The 19,295-nt window shown below is 41.6% G+C and overlaps 1 long non-coding RNA gene across 1 annotated transcript in view; it reads right to left on the bottom strand.

Annotated features, from left to right (window-relative positions):
- The window catches only part of LOC142144139 (uncharacterized), a 181,066-nt gene that overhangs the window by 18,209 nt on the left and 143,562 nt on the right, over nt 1–19,295 (bottom strand). The window contains exon 4 of the long non-coding RNA XR_012689659.1: nt 11,318–11,402. This is a non-coding gene — a long non-coding RNA (uncharacterized LOC142144139). The remainder of the gene's footprint in view (nt 1–11,317; nt 11,403–19,295) is intronic.

The raw sequence follows: 19,295 nt of genomic DNA, 5'->3' as shown, positions 1-19,295 counted from the left end.
GGGATGTCACTTTGTAATGCAGTGTAAAAGTCACAATAATTTTGGCACCAGACCATCTCTATGACAAACTCAACTCTTTATTTACACTCCTCTTCCTCCAGCACGATAATCATAATGGTTGCAGCAATAAAGAAAAATATATACATCTCCTTACTCTCTCCAGCACAGTTCTTAATGAACAATACGAACATGGTTGCAAATATCTTATTACTCCTCCTGCACAGTTCTTAATGTTATCCAGATGTCAAATAACATAATTTACATGTCTCTTGCACTCCATACTCGCTGCAGATCACCCTTTCTGCAGGGGCACTCACATGGATGCTAATAGGCAGACAGCCTCTCCTCCATGCAGCTCTGACACGCTCTGTGAACCTCTCAACTGCAGCTCATCCCTCCTCTGCGGGGATGATGTCTCCTGTGCTCTGACACGTCACTCTGTCTACTCTCAGCCTCAGGATCTGACACTACAGCTACCATGCCTCTTGTAGCAGCCCTCACTCCAGGGCCTCTTCCATGCGAAGTGTTCCCCTCTATCTTGGGTTATCTATAGTGGCATGGAGTTCTCCCCCTCATCCAGGGCACACATTCCTTGCCCTGGCTCAGTCACCACGCTCAGACAGTCAGGCAATGCTGGGGGAGCCTGGGAGCTTCCACCCCAGGTCCCCATCTACCATCTCTCCTCTCCTCTGTCTCTCCCCCTCTCTATTCCTATCCCCCCTTAATGACAGCCCCTCCTTCCTCTTACTCAGTCTCACAGGCTGGGCTGGGTTATCACCATGGTAACCAGTTTATGTAACTTTTTATAAACTTCTAGCTTACCCTCTAGATGACCCCTCCTGTATTCACTGAAGTAAAGGTTTAACTAAAACGCCACTAGGGGGCGTTACATTCTCCCCCGATTAGCTGGGCACCCTAAACTACACCTAGTGGGGCTGCCTAGCTAATCTCACTCACACCTAACTCACATATGCACACACACACATGTAAACAATTTCTACATCACTTTTGCATGCAAAATCACAATGTAAAGTGAACACAGCATAGCAATACAATGGCAGTATGAATATAAACACATTTCACATTGCATACCCCACAACACCCCCAATGGATGTAAACATGTGAGTCACAGGTGTCCTGGTTTCTTTCAATGTGCATTTAAATATGGCTTTATGCCAAAGCAATGTAGCACCTGCCCGTGCCTGCCCATGTCTCCCCCTCCTGGGTCAAAAAATGACAGGTGGCTCTCGTGGGCCCCTCCCAACAAATACATCTCAGCAATATATGCAGGGGTGGCATTTGACCAGCGGGGTTGCCTTCCCCCTCTTTCTCTCCAACGTGGACGATCTGCCTTTCTTTGCTCCCCCTAACCCTCTGGAAGGGCAATATACAGACGTCACTTGCACAGTCTGCCTCTCTTTGCTCCCCGAAATCCTCAGGAAAGGCAAAATACAGACTGCATTGTAATTACACCTTACACGTTGAACCTTTTCTTCTTTTGCTTCCCACTCAGCTGGGATAAGAGGTACTACAAGTCTCAGCAACAAGCACACTGCTGCTTCATATACTGTCCCGGACAGAACTACTCAGCAAACAACTTGCTTCACCTTCTCCTCATTACCCTTGGTCTCCTGGGCACCTAGAGACGGTCAGAAATGGTGTCCCAAGGGTGTTACTCCGGCTGAGCACACTGCACTCAGTCCCTGTATCCTGCAAGCACTTGCTCCATCTGTTGTGCTTGAGCCCCACGTTGGGCGCCATTATGTAACCCCCTGTCACTGTGTGTAGTGTGGGGTGCACAGGGTACACAGTGCACCTCCTTCTCAAGCCCTGGCTAGCTGATGCGCATGGGTGTAAATGATCAGGGGGTCCCTGCACATGCAGGTGTTTCTCTGTAGTTAGTGGGACACAGGTAATGTCACTTTGTAATGCAGTGTAAAAGTCACAATAATTTGGGCACCAGACCATCTCTATAACAAACTCAACTCTTTATTTACACTCCTCTTCCTCTAGCACGATAATCATAATGGTTGCAGCAATAAAGAAAAATATATACATCTCCTTACTCTCTCCAGCACAGAGCTTAATGAGCAATACGAACATGGTTGCAAATATGTTATCACTCCTCCTGCACAGATGTTAAATAACATAATTTACATGTCTCTTGCACTCCATACTCACTGCAGATCACCCTTTCTGCAGGGGCACTCACATGGATGCTAATAGACAGGCAGCCTCTCCTCCATGCAGCTCTGACACGCTCTGTGTACCTCTCAACTGCAGCTCATCCCTCCTCTACGGGGATGATGTCTCCTGTGCTCTGACACGTCACTCTGTGTACTCTCAGCCTCAGGATCTGACACTACAGCTACCTTGCCTCTTGTAGCAGCCCTCACTCCAGGGCCTCTTCCATGCGAAGTGTCCCCCTCTATCTTGGGTTATCTATAGTGGCATGTAGTTCTCCCTCTCATCCAGGGCACACATTCCTTGCCCTGGCTCAGTCACCATGCTCAGACAGCCAGGCAATGCTGGGGGAGGCTGGGAGCTTCCACCCCAGGTCCCCAGCTACCATCTCTCCTCTCCTCTGTCTCTCCCAGCCTCTGTCTCTCCCCCTCTCTATTCCTATCCCTCCTTAATCACAGCCCTCCTTCCTCTCACTCAGTCTCACAGGCTGGGCTGGGTTATCACCATGGTAACCAGTTTATGTAACTTTTTATAAACTTCTAGCTTACCCTCTAGATGACCCCTCCTGTATTCACTGAAGTAAAGGTTTAACTAAAACGTCATTAGGGGGCGTTACACAGAAATTACAGGAGAGTAGACCATTATCGTTAATGTACACTTTTTTCTGTAGGAATGGATATATTTTTCAGTGCTATTGTATTTGTGTCCAGAAAGTAGTGTCTTTTAGACCAGTGATGAGAAAACTGTGGGTAGCCATTGGCTCACATGCCCCACATCATACAAAAGGACATCAAGGCAGGGGAGACTTATGAATTTAGTGAGCCTGTCTGCAAGACTAGTGCTTGAGTAGCCAAAAGCAGGATGTGGGAAATTCCTCATTGCACTCCCGCTAGGAGCTCAACAGAGTTAGCAGTGCAACATCACATAAGGGTGTTTTATTTTGCCAAGCCTGGATTGTAAGAAGAAGCCAGCGGTACCAGCTTTCATACTTGGGTGAGTCAGTGGCGGATCCAAGGGGGGGCGATCTCCCCCCCCTAGCAGACACTTGCTGCCGACGGCTGCACAGTATGTGCAGGTCCGTCCAGCCGTGACAGGCAGGGACAGTGTGCTGCCCGGCTGCTCTGACTGTGTTTAAAACACAATCAGAGCAGCCGGGCAGCGCACACTGTCCCTGCCTGTCACGGCTGGATGGACCTGCACATAGTGTGCAGCCGTCGGCAGCCTAAGATGTTAGAAAGGGGCGGGGCCTAAATCCCCCCCCCCCCCCCCCTAAATCGCCCCGGGTACAGCATTTTTCTAGATCCGCCCCTGGGGTGAGTAAACAAATAGGTCTAAAGAGGGTTGTGTTGAGTGTATTTATCTCAAATAAATGTATTGTTAATCTAGTGTGTATTTTTATTTACAAGACACTACACCCAGGGCCATCTTAGCAACATTATGGTCCCCCGGGCAAAGCAATGTATTGGGGCCCCTACCTACTCAACCACTCACAGGAATAAAAATTTAAATTATCGATAAAATTAAGTTTATATGTATTGTTACCTGCAAAAAAAGTCAGTGTTTAAACATTAAAAAAAAACATGCTGTACTACAGAGATTAATCCACATAAATGTTTTTTGACGGCTATTTACCCCCCTTCATCATGCTTCTGGTCTGCCCCTATTTCACACACTGTGCCCTCCATTATGCTCCTGTTTGCCCTCCTTCATCATGCTTCTGGTCTTCCCCAGTATGACACTATGCCCTCCATTCTCCTATTTGCCCCCTTCACTTACCTTTCTATCACCTTCTTCTCTTCTTTTTTCTTCTGTTCTAATTTTTTTCTTCCTCGCTTGCTTGTCCTTCGTGTTGTGGCTCCTCTCGGTGCACTCCTCACTGAAAATGTTGTGCTTGATAACGTCACGCCCGACATTCAGTGCGAGCGCAGCAGGAAGGAAGGGAAGAGGGAGGGAGCCGTATTGGCGCCGCTTGACTGCAAAAAGTAATTTTTTTTTCTTAATTAGTTAAGAGCCGTGGCTATGGGGCCCCTAAGCATGTGGGGCCCCCAAGAAGTTGCCCAACGTGCCCAATGGGGAAGACAGCTCTGACTACACCATACTATAGGATTTGGGAATAGCCCTAGTGCAATTAGCATGGGGCTGGTGATTCCCAGAGGGGAAAGGGGACTACAGAATGCAGTCCTGTGATGACTGGCTTAGGGCTTTTTGGTAATATAGCAGGGGGACTCAATGCTAAGGCGGTTTTCTGCTGTAATGCCAACAGTCCTGGCTAACGTAGCCTATTACCGATACCAGCCTATGTTGGCAGCACAGTAGCTGGTTTGTATTTTTATTTGGGTGGGGGAATACCTTTTATCCTTGTTTTATTTACTTAATTTTTTTTAACTGTCGCAGCAAGATCCGTACTGATGATGATCATCTTGCACCTGGGGAAAAGTAGCTGCAAGAGATCAGTGGCGGATCCAGGGTAGGAGGGGCGATCGGGGCAATCGCCCCCCCTAGCAGTGGCTTACTGCCGACGGCTGCACACTATGTGCAGGTCCGCTTGGCAGTGACAGGCAGGGACAGTGTACTGCCCCGCTGCTCTGATTGTGTTTAAAACACAATCAGAGAAGCTGGGCAGCACATTGTCCCTGCCTATCACTGCCAAGCGGACCTGCACACAGTGTGCAGCCGCCGGCAGCCTTAGGTGTCAGAAAGGGGGTGGGGCCTAAATCACCCCCCCTAAATCGCCCGGGGTACAACCATTTTCTAGATCCGCCCCTGCAAGAGATACACCTCCTAGAAGACATATTTGCACGGTCTTCCATCTCTAACACACTCTTACTGTACTCAGGCTATTCAAGACTGTCCCTTCCCTCCCCGTTTTTCCTCTCTAAATGTAGAGTGGGGCAACGGCAAAGTACACCAGAGTCTGCCGAGTCTGGGTCTGCATAAAACTCACATGCGCAATAAAAAGGAAAAGCAAATTCTATTGGACTTGTGTCCTCTACATGAGCCCCAGAATATCAAACATGTTTGCTGTGATATACAGGCATTAGTGTTGTATATTTAATGTTCTGTAATGACATTTAAAATACATTCAATTGAGACAAGACATGCTAATTAACATTTACACTTGTGATTGTTACAAACATAGCAGCTTATTTTATATAAATCCAAAATAATGTAGTGTAAACTTGACAGATAAATTATATGTGCACAGAAAGGCTGGCAAATGAATTGTAGTACGGGGTTGAGAACTGGGTTTCTGAACGACAAACAGTAATTGATAGGATCAGAGCAGCTGTCCTCAGCTCAGAGAAACAAAAAGCGATTTAGGATGTCTGAGTACATGTGCTGAGCTGTTGCATGTTTGTGGAACAATGAAGGCACCCAACACATCTACACCAGTGCAACAGATGGATTGAGTCAAGACCTCTGTCTGTAACAACTGTATTTATGTAATTCAGAAATTAAAATGATTACATTTCACTATGCCTCGTCTTGCATGCCTTAGTAAGTTGTTCCTAGCCATCTCACCCAATGATATCACCATGTCCATGTATTGTAGAGACTCTAAACACGGAAGAATGCAGAGAAACAGACACATCTAGCTGAATATAGGCTTGGTATGCACAAGACAAAACACGGCTATGTCACAGAATTGTGAGTCATGTCATAAAAAGATCATTTTATTTAGCAATATCTAAATGTGATTTCCAACTTCACGTTTAAACTTTGAGACCTTTATGACTTAATGAAAGCCTACTAAAAATACTAATTTTATCATTATTATCACTCAATTTATGAGAAAATAGCAACATTTTTCTTAGTGAAGTGTGTGACAGAGCATACAAATATTAGTACTGAAGTAGAGGCAGAAGGACCCAGCTGGCTAACTAATGGGTTAAATATAATGTAGTTGTATGTATATGGTACATTGTCTACAGAAAGAAAACTTACTACAGTCTTTAAATAAATGTTCATGCTCATCTATTCATGTGATTTCTTTCCCCACAAAGCGAAATTACTAGCAATAATTAGCTGCTGTAATAACCAGTGAATATTAGGTAGCTATTTGTATATGTGAATTGTACACAAGTGTCACAAGATGGCTCTGTCCAGGGTCGGACTGGCCTGCCGGGAAGCCAGGCTATCCCCCGGTAGGCCACGACCCCTGTAAACTCTGCCCCCTTAGTGGGGGGAGCAGGTTTTTTTTAACAAAAAAATAAATAAATATATATATATATATATATATATATATATATATATACACATACACTTACCACGTCGCGGCGCCCCTCCTCCCTTCTCTCTGCTCCGTTCGCATTGAATGTTGGGGGTGACGTCATCAAGTCATGCCAGACATTGAATGAGGAGCGGCGCAGAGAGGACCCAGCACGGAAGAAAGAAGACAAGAAGAGAAGAAAAGAGATGAAAGAAGCCAATAGGAAGGTAAGCAAAAGAATGGAGACAAGGGGAGGCACAGAATGATGAAGAGGGGGGGCAGAAAGGCACAGAGTGATAAAGAAAAGGGGGGGCACAGAGTGATTAAAAAAGAGGGGGGCACAGAGTGATGAAGAAGAGGGGGGGGAGGCACAGAGTGATGAAGAAGAGGGGGGAAGGCAAAGAGTGATGAAGAGGGGGGAGGCACAGAGTGATGAAGAATACCATTTTGACTTGGTTTAATTGTTGTGATTGAATAAAGGCATCATAATCGCACAATATTTCCAGTTGGCTGATGACCACACAGAAGAGGCCACTGACTGAAAATTTACCACGTGGCAATATTAAAATTATGTCTGATGTAGTCAGGATTTGATCATCCTGAGTCACTGCTTTAAGGTCAGGACAAAAATGCAGTCAATTTGGCTCTAAAATGACCAAACTTGCAATCAAAATTGCAGTATCTCTGTCTACCATAGAAATAGAACTATTAAATCTGCTAATAATTACAGTATTATGAGTGGCTTGCAAGAAGTGAGAGTTAAGTAGCAGCAACATTTTGTTGGAGATAAATAAACAGTATTATAAGCCTGAGACAATTGTGCAATAGTGTTGATGAAAATAACTAAATATAGAAGTCTCTATCCAATTTATATGGCTAAAAATTATTGAAGCCCCTCAAATAATGTCTGCCCCTCTCTGATCTCCAGCTATGTAGAACTAGTATGCTTTAATGTATGAAATAAGTCACGGATGTTCATCTTGCAGTTGCTAAGCAATAGGGACTAACAATTACTATAACAACTCAGCATTAGAGGCACTCATTGGTGTTCTCTAACTATGGATTCTACTGTACTGTATATTTTAATGTAGGTTGATTATAAAAATAGACTGGACATTGTGTCACTTTAACAGGGAAATGGGGCTTATGTTTCTTGATGCTAGAAATGAGCAGATCGTTTTGTATGTGCACATTTTGTAAATTTGTTTTCAAATTTACATTGATTTATGGATCAGATGTTTAGATTTGAATCTGATTCCACTTATCATTTTAAGTAGTTACAGCGCCTATTTTAATAATCCATCATTTAAAATTAAACAGTGGTTTCCAAGAACAAACAAAATGAATGATTAAAACATGTAACTTGGGGAACTTAATCTACTGGATCCGTTCATATATGAAAATGAACACAACCAAGTGCTAAAATTCATAATACATGTCTAAGGCAATATGTGCATTATTTAAATCTGTCTTGCATTTATTCCATTTTAAAAGGAAAGAGAAGTTCACTTTGGGAACAGGGAAGAATATGGTCTACATTCCATCATGGTTATGACAGATAAAAAGCACAGACTGGAAGGTAAATCTTGTAAAACATGTATAGTGTGTACACATGAATTGGCATGCTGATCGGTACTTTCAGTCGTGGTAAAAATCATTAACGATATCACATCATGAGAAAATTTTCTGTAGTGTGTACTCAGTCAATTTCACCAGGAGCAGTCAGAATCGTGAGAGGGAATCCAGTTCCCTCTTCTATACAGCTCAGTAGATTCACTTCATGCACAGACACTTTCTCCTGGCACTAGCAGCTCAGAGGGCAGCAGACTTGTCGTGGCACTTGGTTTCATGAAGGAGACCCCAATTGCTATACTTGGGTGGTACATAAAATAGTTAGAACGTCAATGTCAATGATTCTTAATCTAAATACCTCCCATATCCAGGGCTGGTGCTACCACTAGACTAGGACCCCAAGGTTTAGTGGCAGGATAAAACACTGAATGAGTGGCATAAAGTCACCATGGCAGCCGCATACTAGGCGCTGACCACTGACATAAAGGGCGAAGAGCAGCTGTCAGCGTTTTACCTGTGAAGCTGCTGACTGCTCTGACTGGTTGGGAGTTTGGCACTGGACTATGAGATCACAACCCATCCATCGCCACACTCCTCCACTGACAAAAAGCAGTAAAAGATGCCACCACCCCAAAGGTTAAAAAGTTGGGGTTGGGGCTAGGAGTGTAGTGCATCTGCTTTAAAATCGCTCCATAGTAATAACTAAACTGATCTACAGTTTAACAATGTGTATTTTAATGTTAATTGTTTGTAAACATTAACATGCATGCAAATATTTCCTTAACATGCCCCCTATCCCAGCTGGGTCTCGGGGGCTGCTCTGTCCACCAATTTTTTCCTAGAGAACTTCCATTTCTGTCATAGCCTCATCCGAAAACCAGAAGGATGGGTGGTGGGAGTGTGAGTTGAAGCACCAATTACAAGCCACAGTCAGGAGATTGCAGCTTATGATTGGTCCTCCTACTCACAGTCACCTATGCTTCGAAGATGGTGAGCTTTATTGATTTGACAATGACAGAGCCCCAGGCAAAGCAGTTATATGTAGCAGCCCAATAAGCCTTCTAATATTGGGAGATGGCATATTAGGAAATATTTTCCTAGGTAATGGTCCAGTTTTAAACAAAAAGAAAAAAACTCTTTTTGTCTGCTTTATGTTTAAAATGTTTCTAGATTTATTCCAAGCTGCAAGGCGCGGGATAACACTAGAAGAACATTTAGCCTCATTCATCGTATTAACTCAACTAAGACTCTGGCCGTAGTACTCTCCCTGGATGCAGAGAAGGCCTTTAACCGAATTAGCTGGCCCTTTATGCTGAAAACTCTTCAGAAAATTGTGTTTGGTGGCACCTTTCTCCAATGTATTCAAGTCTTATATTCTAATCCCTCTGCTAGGGTATTGGTAAATGGGGCGCTTTCCTCCCCGATCCTGATCTCTAACGGCACTCGTCAGGGGTGCCCTCTCTCCCCCCTGAGTTTTGACTTTGGAATTGAGCCCCTGGCAGCCAAAATTCGCTCATCCCCAGATATCAAAGGTGTTACTATGGGTTCCAATGAATATTAACTCGGCCTATTTGCAGATGACATCCTCCTCACATTAACCACCCCCATACCTCACTGCCAAATCTGTTTGCCACACTCTCTGCTCATGGTTCCATCTCAGGCTATAAAATGAACCTTTCCAAAACTGAATCCCTCGCTCTCCACATACTTCCCTCAACCCTGGATATCCTTAAAAGCAAGTTCAGCTTCTCCTGGTGTCGGTCTAAGTTAAAATACCTAGGTGTCTTTATTACCTCCCATTATGATTATCTCTATGCAGAAAATTTCCCCGCCCTAATCAAAACAATTAAGTTAGATATGCTTAGGTGGCAAATAGTTATCATCTCCTGGCTGGGCAGAATAGTCGCCCTTAAAATGAATATCCTGCCCTGCTTGCTTTATCTTTTCCAGAACCTCCCGCTGCAGGTGCCCAGGTCCACCCTCATTCAACTACATCGCTGGTTCTCTGAGTTTGTGTGGCAGCATAAACCCCCACCTACTAGTTTTTCCACTTTACGTAGGGAGACAGTTAACGGGGGCAGGGGCTCTCCGGATATCTGCTACTCACCTGAGTCAAGCGGTGGCATGGTTCACAAACAGACAAGGCCCTAGGTGGATTGATTTGTAGTCTTCCTGCTGCCGGGTGCCATCCTTGGGCTCGGCCTTGGGAATCACAATGGGCGATAGACCTCACTCACTGCATTCTCATCCAGTTGCTTTATACGCGTCAGATATGGGGCTACTGCAAGCTTCATTTTGAAACCACCTCAGCCCACTCCCATATAACGCCTCTCTGGGACATTTCCTCCAGGGCAATGTCATTTCCGATTTAAGGCATAGCAGAAGGATAGCAGGATGGTGAGGGATGTTCTAACAACATGACAATGTATCTATTTACCGATGCTACAAGAGAAATTTGATTTCCCTACTATTAGCCCATTTGCTTACCTTCACGTGAGACACTATGTTGACTCCCTTCCTAGGTCTGATATAGCGAGACCCCTTACTCCCCTGAAATCTTTATGTATCCAATCATCATTGCAAAGAGGAATAATTTCCATTTTATATAACCTTTTCATCTCCTCCAAACAGCCCTGTAACCCTATCCATGAACTTCAATGGGAGGCTGACTTGGGTAGACAGCCAGATGAGGACACATGGGAAACTTCTAAGTTGCAGAGGTGTCTCCCAAGAGCATCGGTTATGCTTCATAAATAACCTATGCTGAATTTAGTATTCTTCAGTAAATATAAAGACAGAAGAAGACTGCTGTGCACAGATAAAAATGAAACACCTAAATAAATTATCTTCAGTTCTCATAAGCTTTTGAAACATTACACAGCTTGGGTTACTCTCCAAGCAGTTTATACTGGGGCAGTGATAAACTGTAGTTCAAAGTGCATCTTGCTGTCCTATATTCCACAAAGCTAGGTGCATAGAGAACAGGAATGACAAAAGGCACTGGCATTTAAACAAGCAGACAGAAGCAGTAGGTAGTTTTTAACTTTAGAACTCCTTTAATCCCCACTATAAGAACATGTTGCAATTTCAGCACATTGAACTTAATGCTGCATTTATTTTAGTTTTAACATGGCAGAGCAGGGGATGGAAGCTGGAGGACAACATTTATGATAGCAGCTCTCCCACAGCATCACACTGCCCTAGTTATTGGCTCGGGGTGTGAAACGACCCACCTAGTCCTGCGATAAAGTCTGCACAGATTAGCCCTTGAGGCTCTAGTGAATGGCACCATTATTCACTTTACCAGGGAATGCACCTTTACATTCACACCATTCACTGTAAAATACTTACTGCATGTGGCTTCAGTTGTCAAAACAGATCCAATGTGGGATATTGTATTTCAGTGGCCAAGGGTCAAATGTGGAGCATTGTCAACCTAGAAACAAGGTGTAATTCATCTATTAAATATTTGGATTGGAATTGCTTCACATTTTTGCAACATAAGGTCAAAGTAAACTGTGTTGCAACACTTTTTTTTTTTTCTGTTAGCGTGACACATAAACAGGCAAAGGAGGCTTAGAAAATCTACTGTAGCACACATTGGTGACAAATTAATAAAGGTCATTAATACTCGTAAAAGGACTTGTTCTTTTACAGGTCCTCAGAGGTGGTGGAAACCAAGACTGTGTACGCTTTAAATAGGACACCTTTTGCACATTACATGGGAACAAAACATGTATAGGTGCATTTTAACCAATGTATTAGGCACGTTTGCACAAGCAGAAATATTTGGCACACTCAAATATTTTGTGCTTCATAAATTACCTTTACTGACGAGATGTTGGACAAACCTTCACAGAAATATGGTGACATTCGGATCTGAATAATTTTCGTAGTAATCTGGGCAAATGTGCAGTAACCCGTAGCAACCAGAGTTTTTTTGTATTGTGTAAAGGTGGCTGACTATTGTGCAGTGTTTCGCTTCATTGTGTCATATCCCAGTCTAATCCAATCTAATTTGACTTGGCAGGGAGGAAAATCAGGTACAGCAGTGACTTCCAAGAGTGCATGTGAAAGGTCCTTGCCTGAGTCAGAAGATCGCCAATAGATTGAGAAGTTATTTGCTTATAGGTTGCTATGAGTTACTGCATATTTGCAATTTATTAGTAAATAGCCCACATAAAGTTTATACACGCACACGTTTATTTGTTGTGGACCTGGAAGTGTTAGATTATTGGACAGATATACTTATTTTTCTGCATTTGATATTTGAATCCCATGGAACATGTTTAATTAAAAGCATATTCATGTTTTATTGCTCTTCACAAATAAACTTCAGAAGTTTTTCTACGGCAGGCCACATGCAGTGAAACCAGGCAATTGCCCCAAAATAATCTCCGATACTGATCCTATTGAAATAAATTGCTTTATCGTACATGTTGGAAATTGCAGACAGAAGATAATATTAGCCACTGCATGCAAGCATCTTCCAACCGTACCGTTATGATGGGACACACACCTGGATACTGGACAGTGATCCTGCCTCCCGGCTCTTGGATCTGAAGGTGGGACTACAGCCTGGGTCATGAATATTAAATGAAGTCCTGTTTTTCTTTTTGTAAGCCTTTTTCAAGGAATGTAAATACCTGGCACTATATGGTTGAGAACAGATGAATGAAACTTAACTACAGGTGTCAGTCAGTGCAGCAGTTTTTACTGCCACACCTGTGATTCTTTGGTGATATCCACAAATTTTTCCCCGTTACATGCTCTCATGGCTTGACTAGACAAACAGAGGCAAGCTGTACAAGGCTTGCAGACACCACACACATTTACAGACTGTGACATAGCAAGATATTGACTATATAGAAATAGGCTCTGGACCTCATTTCTGAAGTCCACTGGATGCCCTCATTTTGCCCAGCTTTTCACATCAGCTAGTGCAAACTTTTGTACCTTTAAAAATGCCATCTTGCTTTGTAAACATATGTGCTTGGCCTGCAATCTATCTGCACTGGCACAATTCAAGACACGCTGAACCTAAAAAGGGGAGATTGCACTGTGTTATATTGTGCTTCGCAAATGTAGCCCTTTGTGCTCCTCTAATATTTGAATGTAGTACATATGACTTTTCTTGCTTACATTTAAATTCATGTTCAAAAAAAAATCATTTGAGCCTGTTTTCAGCAGCTGCATTGAATCACAAGTCTGAGTCAGCTAATTTACACTTAAATTTGAAGCTTTCCCAGTGTGTTCTCTCTTTATTAGTAGACAGTCTGGGAGGTTTCACTGAACTTTCGCATGAATCAAATTTGCATGTGAAATTTCTATCATGATTTAGCATTTTAGTAGATCAAAGACTTAGGTCTGGTAATTGCACACTACATGCATACAAACAACAGAGTAATACCCCATTCATACTGCACCAAAATCAGGCGCAAAAGTGGCGCTGCAAGAATGAACTGGCCCATTTATGACCAGTGCAATATGGTCTTTGGACATTCTCCTCTGACAAATCCAATTGCACTGTCATCTTCTAGCAATGTGGATGCGGCTATACCAACACCACCAGAGAGCACACAGACAAGCGAGACCGCAACGATAATAATAGAAGATTCTATTGAAGACACCCCAGAGTGCTCTGCCACAACAGATGACACCAACATGTCTTGGGAGGAATTGAACGATTCACAGCCATTCCCTCCTGCGCAAGTCGTTACAGAGACTTCGCAAGAAATGCAGCCAGAACCAGTGCCGGTGTCAAAGTCTACGCCAGGTCCCAGTTTACGCTCCAACAGTAAGTATCTTTAATAATCTCACATAATAACCAACCATATATACATACATATATATCTACATGATTGAAAAAAAAAATGAACTGTATAAACAAAAGTCCCAAAAACAGAGAACTATATCAACCGAAATGCAAGCCAAATACCAATAAATATATCTACATAACTTTAAAAAAAAAAAACAAACACCAATGTTTCTACATAACTTTAAAAAGAGAACTATATCAACAAAAAGCCCAAAAGACAAATATAATACACTCCAAAGTATTAAAACATTAACACGCATATGTTGCAGTGCAAAACTACTGAGCAAGAGGGAGGAGGCCTCAAGCACATATCAGCTTACAACACTGCTTTTTTGTTCTGCCACATTATATACTCTAATGTATGTTTTACTGTGTTTTTTCTATGTACAGTTTACAACGTTCCAAAAAAATGCAAAAGGCCCAACAAGATGGACCAAGCAACTAAAACGATGACAACTGTCATGATGGATCAACTGCGGGAGATGGACAGCACCATGAGGGAACACGAGAATACACAACTGCAGCGTTTCATGGACAATGAGCGGGAGCTGCAGGACTCTTTCCTCATGCAAATCATGAACATGCAGGAACGCGTGTTACGCGAAAATCGTGAGTGTATTATGGGATTCATGGACAGACTCCTATCACGGGTGCAGGCACCTCCTTCAAGTCCTTATTATTATGACGGACATTATCCTATGTACCAGCGGGGGCAACCCATGTTAGGAAACAATAACCCTCTAAACCCGGTACAGAATACACAACATGCTCAACCTATGGGTAACCCCAACATAGAATACCCACCGGGTTTTTCACTCCAAACCACTCCACCACCAGAAATGCCACAATATAGGCAATTGTAATAATCATGTTTTATAGTCAAATGTTTCACAGTTTATTGTTATCATGTATGTTACGTGTGATCTGGAATCACACCGTTAGCTTCACATATAACGTGAAAAGCAAATTTGCACTTACTGTTTGGGCACATTTGTTTCTTCGGTTTACTACTTATGTATATATTTTATTTTTTTCTACATGCAAGTAAGCACTTTTATATCGTGTCATTTTATATTTTTTGGTGAAGAGACATATGAGGAAATATGTACAAAACAAAATACAATATGTGAAATAAACATATATTTTTTATTTTAACATTTGTGTGGTACATTTAAACAAGTGAGGTCAAATTGGCAGTGAGGGTGGTCCTAATAAGTTCAGCAGAGGTATTGGTGCGCTCTCCTTCAAAAGTACTGGAGTCCACTGACAGCACTGGCATTTCAGATTCCTGCACATTCCACTCAGGTAGAAATTGCTCTTTTTGAATTTCACAAATGTTATGTGAAATACAGCAAGCAGCAACCACGTGGGGCACAAGCTTGGTGTCAATGTCAATGCGCTTCAATAGACAGCGCCAACGTCCTTTCAAGCGCCCAAAAGCATTTTCCACCACCATCCGAGCCGAGCTGAGGGTATGTGTAAACCGGATCTGTTCCTGAGACAGGTGATGTTGCTGAGTGAACCCCTTCATCAGCCAGCGCCTCAAAGGGTAAGCATCATCCCCACCGAGTTTTCTTCTGTTGTGCCATAAACTTCGCCTTCCTCCTCCTGAACTGGGACTGTGCAAGAGTGCACAGTGTCAGCAGCTGCAGCAAACTCTCATTTGCTGCATAAAACAGCAAAAAAATACTAGTAAACATGAACTCTGAGCTACACAAAAGTGAGTCGTCGGCCATGATGAAAAGTAATGTGGTAAACAATCACCACCCACTTTTGCATCATCTTTATGCGTCAACAAACCAGTCACCTTTCAATGACATCACCTTTTTTCAGCCAATGAAAAGTGCTCTGGTGATGACTCCCACAAATTGCCAGGGCACAGACTTGTGCAGTATGAATGGGGTCAACCCGGGAAATTCCCGGGTCAGAGGTGCAGTATGAATGGTGTTTCTGAGCTGGGACGCTCCAAGACCCTGCAAAAACCCGGCTTCAAAAACCCGGGATATTGCAGGGGCGGCAGTATGAAAGTGGTATAATAGAAAATACAGTGTGCTGGAGTTCTGACACAGGAAGGGGAAAGTGCAATGTACAGGAGAAAGTCTATTATGTGGGAGGGAATCTTCTGTCAAAGCACCAGAGGAAAATTGCATATGATTTCCTTATTGACCCAAAACCAAACACATTTTTTTAAATTATTTTTATTGCGGTTTTGTAATAGTAAATAAAATAAAAAATAGCACAGCACAAATTATTTGTGCATCCTGAACAATAACAGAGACCCTCCTAAACAAATCCAAAACACAAGGGAGCAAAAGAGTACATATGAAGCGTGTGAATTAAATCCTCATTATTAACAAGAGGATGGGAGAAATTGCTAAAGGGGCAGGAATTAAAAAATGTTTGAGTGTGGAAAATGAGGCAGACAATTTTCTACTCACAAATACCACACTGTGAAACACCACATACATGCAGCTTCACAGGTATAATATGCACTTTCCTAATGTTTTTGCATGTCTTGAATGGTGCCAGCACTTAACACTCCTCCAAACTGCAAGAGAAAAAGAAGAAAAAAGGGATTAGGGATCAATTTACAAAAAGCCAATGAAACAAAAGTTCTTTCAAATTCAGGGCTCACATTTTTTTTTCTGGTAGACAGAAAAGAGCCTAGAGGCCAGGGCAACTTCTCACTATATATATATATATATATATATATATATATATTTATATATGGATATGTAAGTATGTGTATGTGCGTGTATATATATATATATATATATATATATATATATATATATATATATATATATATATGAACATACTTACATATCCATATATATATATATATACACATACATAAACACACACACTGTCACACACACACATATATATATATATATATATATATATATATATATATAATGCAAAATGGTACCTTTTGCTTTCAGTCTTTGTCATTTTAAATGTAAATCTGAGTCCAACTTATCCAAGACCATGAGGGAAACTTGTTCTCAATCAATGAATGTGACCCATCAGATTATCATTTCAAAGCCAGTTTAAATTCGAACATTTATTATTATATCTGTAACTTTGCTGTACTGTACATAAAACAGCTATAGTGTGACACAAAATAATTAGCCAATATCATTTGCTGCAATGATAAGATTATGAGAGTAACACTAGTATATCAACTGAACTTTGACAAGGACGACGTAACAACCTAGCCCGTGTTAGATATTAATGTTTAGCGCATTTTTGGAGAAAAAAAAAAATCTTAATTAAACTTTCCCCTGAAGAACAGCAAATAGGGGGCATCTACCCTGCCAATAAAACTGAATAGCACAGGTTTTCACTACATCAAAAATAGTGCATTGCAAACTGTCCTCTATAATTTATTGCAAGCTATAGATGAACTTGGTCCGATGGCTCTTGACTTCAGGTGATAGGGGATATATACAGAGGAGAAATTCCCATATTGACTAAAAGGCGTTTGTCCAAAAGTGGACAGCCCTTTTAAAAAAAAAATGTATTCAACAGTAAAATATTGCCTCAATATAAACAAACCAATGAACAGCAATGGGCAAATCAGTTCAGACAATTATTTTAGAGACTCACAGTCTATGAATTTACAAATCGAATCCATTTGCACCACTTTTTTGACAAACAACTAGCACCCTCAGGAGGATCAGGGCAATCAGCAAGTATTAATAAATTACCTTCTGTGACTATTAGTAGCCAATACTACATTCCCACACATTTTAAACTCTCTTTACAACACACTGACCGCCACAAAACTTGTCTTTAGTGCTACCTAGGTATACAAAGACACAGACAGTTAATTGGAATCTCCACCAGTGTACTTAGTTAAACTGCACTCCAGCAAAATTATCATTTTTCCTTTACTTGTCGTTATCGCCATTAGCTATATTGGTACACAAATACAAATATACTTTCTGACCTCAACTAGTATAACACACTAACTGGGGCAATAGAACAATTTGTTTTTTTTCTTGTTATAATTTAGCTAGAGTTAGAAATATAAATAAATACATTTTTTGTAATATCAGCCAGTGTATTTTCTTATACTTTACAAGCAGGAAATAAGCAAATATTTTGCCCCATTTAAAATGGAGCCGCTTGCACATTGCTTTTAAGCACCTACACAAACTCGTTAGTCTTTAATACAGCAAGAAAAAAATGTGTCAGTATGTTCACATCACCGCATGTCAGTGTCCCTCTAAAGAAAATAAAAAAATCTATTAACAATAAAAAAAAAAAACTATTTTAAAGAGGAACGATACATAGGATTTTGAAAAGAAAAAAGATTGAATAACCACTCAGCTTTTGGATATAAAATAGCGGAAGCACACTTGAACTGCTCTCTGTAGGACTCACCTGATTGTGATAGGCTGGAATGTTGGCAGGTTTAACCAGTGGCCAAAATAATCAAAATATGCGACTATATAAAATGTGCCTATCTAGTTTCGACTACATAAAAAGCACAATCACATGTAATGGAGGACATAGTCCCTGAATCAGTGGCAATGCAAGGACAGGTTTTTTTATAAGCCGTAATGTGGAGATTCTATAAATATAGCAAGTTAAACTGATGGACCAAGTACATAAGTAAAAATCGGTAGATCATAATTATAAATCTAAATTGACTGTAAGTGATCTATTGCTAATGCAATTATTAAAAATGTAATTTTAAGGCAAAACATTTTAATGTTTTTTTCTTATTCCTGGAATATGGTCCAAAATTATGCTTTATTAAATATATACAACAGTAAAATGCTGAATGTTTTCTGTGTGGACTGCCACAAGCTATATATATTTTACTAAAAAAAATAAACCTTTTCTACACAATCACAGTAATTCTCTTTCCACGTCATCAGACTCAACCAAACACATCTTGAACAATTCAGTTTTTGACAATAAGTAATGTATTGTTTAATTTGCTGTATTTTAAACTACTGAAACACCATGCAATATCAGTATGTCACTTATATTCAACATCAATAAAATATATTTCAAAGTTACACCTTTAAGAAACTCTGTGTTGGGTACTTTAGAGCAGTGTTTCTTATCCTGGTCCTTAGCTCCCCTAACAGTGCATGTTTTCCATATCTCCTTGCTTCAGCAAAGGTGTATTCATTATTGACTGACACATTGTAACAGATCCACAGCTGGTATAATTATTTCCTGAGGACTGGGTCTGAGAAACACTGCTTTATACCCCATTCATACTGCACCAAAATCCCGGGTTTTTGCCGGGGCGAGCTCAAACGACCCGGGTCTTGGTGCCGTATGAATGGTACAAGTCAAAAATCCCGGGTCTAAAAACCCGGGTCTTCAACCTGGGATTTATCGAGGGGTAATTCCCAGGTCGGACCCGGGTTGCCTGCACTATGAATGGTGCAACCCGGGTTTTTCAACCCGGGTTGCACAGAAAACAAGCTGATTGGCTGTCTGCCTGTCTCTGGAGGATGATGTCATCGGTGGGAGCCTGTGGAA

The sequence above is a fragment of the Mixophyes fleayi genome, chromosome 3 (assembly GCF_038048845.1).
Source record: "Mixophyes fleayi isolate aMixFle1 chromosome 3, aMixFle1.hap1, whole genome shotgun sequence".
In the NCBI taxonomy this organism is placed as follows: Eukaryota; Metazoa; Chordata; class Amphibia; order Anura; family Limnodynastidae; genus Mixophyes; species Mixophyes fleayi.
This window is presented reverse-complemented; position numbering and strand designations above follow the sequence as displayed.